Source organism: Watersipora subatra, chromosome 5 (genome assembly GCF_963576615.1).
Source record: "Watersipora subatra chromosome 5, tzWatSuba1.1, whole genome shotgun sequence".
NCBI lineage: Eukaryota > Metazoa > Bryozoa > Gymnolaemata > Cheilostomatida > Watersiporidae > Watersipora > Watersipora subatra.
The window spans coordinates 43797932-43806805 of record NC_088712.1 but is presented as its reverse complement, the minus strand read 5'-3'; positions in this window follow the sequence as shown (position 1 = coordinate 43806805).

The following is an 8874-nucleotide window of genomic DNA, read 5'->3' as shown; positions in this document are numbered from 1 at the left end:
TTTTGTTGCTTTCCTAAATGTGTAACTACAGGCTCACAACTCATTTGTTATTATACACATGCAGTAAAACTTTGCTGCCAACAGAAAAAATATGTACATATTTGCTATGAGTTTATATGCATCATTGTTACATAATGCATACACATGCAAAAGAATTGAAATCTAAAGACATAACTACACATGTTTAGAATTCAAACTGTGAGGCATTAAAAAGCAGGCTAAAGGAAAAAAATTCAGTCTGTAGAAAAAGTTTTCAGATTCAAAATGCATATTTATTTATAGTTTCATGCAAATTCGTACGTAAGTTATAGCAGAATTTGAGCAGCCATGTCAAGCAACCGACACTGCTTGTCGGCATGACGTCGTGAACATTTTGAAGATGTACACCAGCATTGCACCGAAGCTCATAGCTTGGATTTGCATGTGCTTGGACAAGCAACTTATTTTGCAAACGGTTGCAAACATATAAATTAATGTGGCTACTTCTTGTAAAACATTTTCACAAAGTTGTTACTTCTAAAATGTTTTTGCGTTGGATATTTCATGATAAAAATGTGATATCTTCGAAAAATCATGCTGGGATATTCACAGGCGTCTTGCAAAAAAAATGACTGCTAGTAGAAACAAATATCAGCTTCCCAAAGCTAATTCCAAGTTTAAATGGGGGTTCCAAGTTAGTTTAAACTTAAGTTATAGTCGAGTTTCAACGACTATGTAAGGCAACTACACTTGTATATTTTACTGTTCATTGGAGTCCGTTGCGCCGTGAGCATTTTGGAGGGTGTACGTGAAATGCATCAGAGCTCATAACCCCACTTTCAATGAGCTTAGACTACAAATATTTTGGCAATTTGTCAAACTCATATGAACCCATGTGAGTATTATTTAGAAAATATGATCATATACGTCTTTTATTTAGAAAACTGTAATGGAAATTGGCATGGTAAAATAAAAAAATTATAGGTTCAAAATATTTGAACTTACTAGGTAAGTTACTGCAGTTTTTATGCAGCCATGTCAAAGGCTTTTGTCGTCCAAATAAATGCTTGGTAGGCTGAAGATTCCAGGCCCTAATCGCTTTGTAGGAAAACAGTCAAGAAAAAGAAAAAAAATACATCGATATAATTCTATGGTCATTCTCAGGTGTTTTTATAATTGCAATCTTAGCAACCGGACTGATTGATAGCGACTAATTAACCTACAGAATATGCACATAGCTGCTAGGGTATCGATGATGGTTATGCATATCATACATTGTAATCTGTCAAGCTGCATAAGTTGTGTTTGAATGCTTGTTGTATGGAAAGATAAATATAACACAGCTAAAAAGGTTTAGCAGCCCCTTGCTCTAAATCATGTTTGGTAATTTTGATGTATACCTAGGTGATAAAATCAATTCCGAATTTGCCAACAGTTTCTTGCATATTTCACCAAATCTCATGTTCCATTTTTATTTACTGCAGATTCATTTGTTTGCAATACGGTTTTAAATGCACATGCAAAACCAGCATACAAAACACTGGATTCTAAATATACTAAAGTTTTGAATGAAAGATTGTTTCATGCTCACATTTAATGTACATACACGCTTAAGGGTAGATGAAAAAGTTTTAAACGTAAAACAAAGGGACCAATCAGTTGTTAAGTTTATGCTATTATTTATTCATAGAATTCAGCCAGTTACAAAAGCATTGATCATGTGATGACAAAGTTGACAGAACATGAATTGAAAGCATATCATAAATATTAAATGTATACTGTACACTACACCACCGGGTGAAACTATGCTCGCGTTTGTGACCGAGTTACATTTTGCAACAATGAGAGTTTAAAAAATGTCACCAAATACGGAAACAGCCTGTCTAAAATTACACGCAGTGCCAGTAGTTTACTGATGTCCCTTAATCTTTTAATAATCTTAATACCACCATTGTTAATCTTTGATTTTTTATTTTCTAATGCATGAAGCTTGACAAAACACAAAATAAGTTTAATAATGGTCCAATATAACAAACGGTTAAATGCTTTTTTGAGCCCATTAACGAGTATTTTCTTATAAATAGGGTATGTTTTAATAAAACAAACTTTAAATGTTCATTATGAAGTTGCCCATCAGAATTGGTCACCGCGTTACCATTTGTCAAAGGGAACGATTACCAAAAGTCGTTTTCTGGTTTAGTATCAGCGTTATTGCAATTTCCTTAAAAAATGTATAAGACTATGTCAGACTGAAAGATTTTACATGGACTCATTCTACATACTATTCATTATTGATAGAAGCAAACAATTCTATTTTTGTTTTAGCCTTATCTACTTTGAAAATAGACAGGAAGAGTTTTCAATGTCAAATTATAAATTGCTACACCTACAGAAATTTAAACATTGTTTGCCCGGCTCTAACAACAAATCGGAGCAGAATTGTCACATTTCGTTTTAACATAATATTCTCAACTTTGCATTGTTGTATTATCTTACCGACATGTGTTTATGGACTACTTTATAAAGTGATGTTATCCAAAATAAATATTTAAATGGTGAAAGATAATACTGAGAATTTAAATTCCATGTTTTCTTATTTTTAACATTAATACCAATGGCACTCAGAGTATGGCAATGAGACATTCCAAAGATATTTGTGAAGCTGAAAGTTATGAGCAAATAACTGATATGATTTTCATTGCTTCTATAGCAAATCATGAATCATGTGAAGACGATAGGTCTCGCCCTCTTAGTTGACATATTAGCTAGCTTGCTTGACATTTCCAGTTCAGGTAAGTGCAATCGTGAACAATCAATCTATCATAAATTATTATGGATGCTATCAGAATTATTAAAATAAAAGTAATTTCGAGGTTTAAAAACTAATGGAATCATGCAAACTATAGTAATAAAGTTTAAGAGCAAGAGTCAGTCTTAACAGTATGGTTTTTTAATTCAGGAAAATGTCGTACCTTAATTTAGGCATCGCTATTACAATTCCTTAATGACTTTTAAGCCAACACTACATACTGACAAAGTTGGTTCTAGGTTGGCGGCATTGTAGATTTTCATCCTGAGCTGGTGTATTTGGGCAATTTTTTTAATTTGGTGAATAATATTTTACCAAAAAGAGTTGACTATCACAAACACATAATTAAGATAACAGGTGTAATGAGGAAACAAGAGGATGTTTAAAAAAAATTATTTGTAGTTTTTCGATTAATTTTTGCTCAGTCTAATTAATATGTTTTTTACATGGTAATGCTTAGTTTAAAACAGAGCACAAGTATTTTTAAATTTGTTTGTAAATTTTCAAACACCGAAAAACTCTTTAGCATCAACTCTATACCAATTTGTGCCCAGAATGCTTAGCCGTATCTAACCACAAATATTCCAACAAAAAGCAATACTATAATGCATAAAGGCTAACATACTTTGATGTACATGTATTTTAAGGCCTGAATTCTATCGGATTAATCAGAACATACAGTACTAAGCTTTTTATAAGCTGTCTCTCTCATTAAAACAGAAAAATTGAGAAATAATTGTTTTCTAAGTAGTACCTTCTAGATTTTTTTGAAATATTTATTTTTGCTTCAGCAGTTTTGGACTGTTATATGTACTTATCTACTAGGGTCTTTTTTTCTAACAAAAGCGCTTTTTTGTTTTCTGCATTGCTTAAAGTATTAGAACTTTAATGATAATAAAAATCTATTAGAAGGTCACTTTAAAAGACGCTAAGTGCGCAACTTTTTAAATTTTAAATGTAGGTTTGGTTATTTAGCTTTTAGGATGTGTTAAATTTTTTGATCATGGCACTTAAATTCTCTCTGTTCGTTATTAGCATTTTTTTCTAAAATGTTTTAGCTTGGCATTAGGTCAGCATCTAACATATAAAGTTTTAATTTTTGTCTTTCAAAACTCAACCATTATCTGACAAATATTATAAATACCGTCTACTTTTATTGTCAAAAATACAGTTTGCAGTGTTTTGTAAAGGTTTTTGTGTTTGTTAAACCATGAAGTATATATAACCTTATGTAAATAGCATTTTTGCACCTCAAGTAGTATATATTGCTGGTCTGATAATTTTTGCAGTTTTTCTATCTCTAAGTACCTTCTTTTTGTGTTTTGTGTGCATATTGTAGTTTCCATCAGTTAGTAGTTCAACAAAAAACATTTGCATTAGGGATTTAAATTGTTGATCACTGTAACGGTGTGACTGCGTCCCACTGTAATATATTTCACATGTATTGTTAGACTTTACAGCTGTTGCATACTTTTGCCTTAAACTTTAGCAATATGTCACATTTGATGCTAGCTAATTTTATTAACCTTGTTTTTGTTTTAAAGCGAAAGCTCGCTAGAGATTAATTGTGAAATAAAAACATCCAAACATTTTTTTTGTGATGTACAAAATTATATACATGCATTTTATACACTGGCTAATGCTGCTGATTCTGAAAAAAATTGTAATTTAAATAGTTTATTATGTACAAAATATAACATGGAGCGGAATGCACTTTGGTCTGAGTCAAGCAACAGTTCTGAGCACCAAAACTTTAATGAATGAAAAATTGCCAATTTGAAAAAATGACAGAAAAAAGTTTACACTGCAAAGACTAAGGAAAAAATTGAACAACTTGTTTTTAAAAAAACAATAATTTGTCCGATGTTTATGTTGCGCTATGTTATTGCTTTCTGTGCATAGTTGAATGGTTAGAATAAACAAAGATAACTGTAACTGTTATAGCCTTTTATACCACAACATTATAACTCCATATTTAGCCATTAACACTGTCAGGATAGCCACTGCTCATAGTTTACTACACAATTGAGACAACACAAAATCTTTCAATCATCTAAGTATAATTAATATGACTAAGAAAACTTAAAATTTTGTTATTCCTTTTATTAAACATGTCGTACCTCTCTGATCTGTTTGGTGACAACTATTCCAATTCTATATTTGATCTGGGGTCAGAAAGTAACTCCATACACTGCTTTGCATAAGTAATAAAATGACTAGAATTTTTAAAGTTGTTGTCAGTATTTTTATCACTACTTCAATTGTTGCCGCTGGTGCTGTTTCTGCCACTACCACAACCAAAAACTGATAATGCAGTTGTAACAGTCTTGCTAAAGTTATTACGGTTTGATTGATAATGTGAACAAACCATTGCAACCAGGGCTTCATTTTTTTCAATGTTTTTCCCTAAAGATTTGAAATCGAAAAAAAAATTTATCAGAATGCTTTAAAGTAACAAAGGTAGCCCCATAACTGTTAGTTCTCACGCTTATTCAGGCTCATTTGCAACAGTTTGTTCTTAACACTAAACAGGTGACAAACTCACATACTCTTTGGTATTCTGACTAACTCTTCTTCAACCATTTTAAAAGTCTTAGTCAGTTTGCAACATTGTAACATCAGTCTTGACTCTCTGTCCAGCATAAGTTGCTCAGGCTGTTGCATTATATATTTTTCTCAATTTAATTAATAGTTCAAGATAAATTAGTTTACATCAACTCATTACTTTTAATGTACTACCTTTCATAGCCAAAATTTCCTACCAAAATAGAATGCACTTCTCCATTGTTGGTGTTTACCTGATGCCACCATTTTACACTAATGCAAACAATCAACAAAAAATGTTGTTTAAGCAGCCCCCACTGGTCAAATACATATGAGTTGTGTATTTGGTCAAAATGTGTATCAACTGGATAAATCCCTTACTAAAAATTTTCACAAAGTTATAATCAGTTCATATAAGAAATAATACCAAAAGTTGAGGGGCTTAGACAAGGTACATTTTTGACCACCAAATACATCATTTGTCAATTTTATTTTCCAGTTCGACCTTTTTGTTGTACATTTTGCAACTTTACCTCTGCTTGAATATGACGATTTTATGCATAGATTTTAGGTCAGGCTGAAAGAAATTTGAACGGAAACCCATTTAAACTCACCGGAGAAAGACAGCAGTGTAAACAATTTTCTAAGGATAATTTCTTTACAAACTTTACAAACACCAAAAGAAAATTCTCAGTAGTTTAGTTTAAGGGTGATAGTAGAGTCAGTTTCACATCTTCTGATTATGTATTTGAACAAATGTAATTTTACTCAAGCTTGAACTCACTGCGGTCAGAAACTTCAAAAGGCGTTGATGACTTTTTAGAAGCTACCCTGAAATTCTTACTGAGTTTTTAATATGATGTTTAACTTTTGGCATCATCAAATGCTACATTAATCCTCCGTAATTATAATTTTGCATGGCATTTTTTGCTGGTTTAGCTGTGAATCATTGGTAATTTAGTGTGAAAGTACAACATCAAACCTTTGACAAATATTGAATTTTCTCTATTAAACAGTTTCACTGCATAAGACATGAGTTGATCACATTTCTACATGAATTCTTTATAGCATAAACCTTGTTTTTATAATTGTTCAACTACTTCAGTTGAGATACCATCTCTCCTACGTCTATTTAAAATATATTACAATGCTTGTCATAGCTGTTCCCATGTTTTCTACTATTAGCCTCTGTTGCATACTTTTGTCTAATGTTGATGGCAACTCATATTTGCGTTCGTTGGATATCAAACCTTATATTTACTGAAAAGAAAAAGGTTTCACCAATGGGCCCAACCTCATCTTTCAATCTAATTACCTATTGCTGTATAAAACACTTTTGTGGTGTTGTGGCACTTTTCGTTTCTTGTTATATACAACAGTTCAATCCTATTTGTGCCATATTTTACAAAGAGCACTTATCTTATCATTCTGTCTATACGATTAATTTTTCCTCTGAGCCAAAAAGTCTGATTGTAAAACTTCTTAATCTGTTTTTTGTTTGTATGTGCTCATCTTTACAAACTTGTAACATTAATCATGTTGTTTATTAATGTTGGAATGCTGTTTTTTGAGCGCTGCCATGACTGTCTCAGATGCAATCCTCCATATTTTACCTGCATTTATTCCAACCATATTATCTGAATAAACCAGCCATGTTCTTTTAAGACTTCATCTTTTTTGCAATTGAATGTTTCTATTGAATCTTTTTTTTGTTGCCTTTTAGCCACTTTTCTACACATTCTGTAGTAAATTTAACAATCTAAGGAAGCCACCCTAGATCAAATTAGTTTATAACTGTTAATAGTCTACTCCAATGTAGAAATCTTCAACAAAGTCTATACTACTTTTATGTCCCGGTAAGCCAAAGTTGGGAGAAATGTAATATTTTCCATGAACCTGTGTTACAACAAAGGACCGTGACCAGAACCGGCACAACTCAACTCAAAAACAGCAGCTTCAAAATCTTGGTGAACTACCCTTCTCTAATTTGCAAGTCACCTCCTAGTAGAGAGGTTTAAGCCTACTTGTAGAATTTCTACATGGCTTCCAAACATAGCTGGGATAAGCCTGGACAGGTGAAATAGCTAGCACGATTGCTGACCTGCTACTAATGTTCGTTCAGCACCAGTGATGGTGAGGTGGAACGTTCAAGTCAACGGAAGGAACAAACTTTGTTCTATCCAAATGCCACCTCATCAACTGAACCTACCAACAAAACAGACGCCAAAGCTGAAGTGTAGGTTTTGCTGGGCAAGGGACTCATGGAATCAGCTGGTGGTGCTTGGAATTTTCCAGCAATATTCATACAGAAAAAAACTATTCCATTAAAATTTCAGTGTTGATTATTATTTGCTAAGCTCTGTCACTGAGCAGGACTCCTATTCTTCTTCATGGATTAAGAAAAGTTTCATCGTGTAATTCTGCAGCAGGTACTCTAGCACACTAGATTGAGCAAGCAACTACTAGCAAGTATCGTTGGACTCGCCAGCTCAGGAAAAGTTGGCATTCTCCACTTGCTTTGGCCTTTGGACAGTAAAACCCTTGCTCTTATGTTTACCCTCAGTGCCAGCCACCTTCCAGAGTTTGATGAAGCGGGTATTGAATGACTGGTTTTAAAAGGTTATACTGCTCTACTTGGATGACCCATTATTTTGACACTCTCTTGATACAATTTGTGAAAATTCTCAAGCAGCTGAAAGGAGCCGACCTAAAAATCAATCCTCTGAGTTAAAGGACTTTTAATCAGAACTCCAGTATTTAGGACATGCAGTTATCGTGGAATGGGTAGCTACTAAGATGGAGAGAACTGAGCCAGTAAATAACTTTCGGGGATCTCCGGGAGCAAAGAAGCTTTTCTAGAACAATCAGGTGCTACCGGCAGTATATTCCTAACCTTGGTCACCATAGCCCTACTTATAAATTGTTTAACAAGCTAGGATGGAAGAGTTGATGAGACAAGACACAGCAAAAGTATTTTGCTTAGCTAAATTAAAATCCATCTTCCTTCCCTGTACTGAGCTACCAAGATCCGAGCCATCTACATATCCTGAAACGAATGCCAGGGCAGCAAAAAAGTGGTTGTGATTTTGTAAGTACAGAACGATCTCAAAATAATGATAATGATAATTTAGGGAGACAATGACACGTATTGAGAGAAACTACTTCATGAGTTAGATAAGCTGTTCGCCATGGTAAAGAATGTGCGGCAACTCTTGCCATAACTAATTTCACATTGTTACTCCAACATATAGATTCATGTCTCATTGCACTAGCTGTGTTGATAGAAGGAGCCCCCTAAATAAGCCGCCAGATGGGGGAAGATATTGGCCAAGTTCGATTATACACTTGAGTACTGATCTAGTGTGTATCAAGGATAAAATGAACAAGCTCAGCCAGCAAAACAAATGAAGGTTGTTGTCATTTAGTTTATCAAGCTGGGAGACAGAGGACCAAGTCACAAAAAAAATGTTGTTGCAAGATTAGCAATTGTTGGAAGTACACAAGGGAAGCTTGTCACTGCACCAAAGATTAGCAAGGAACTC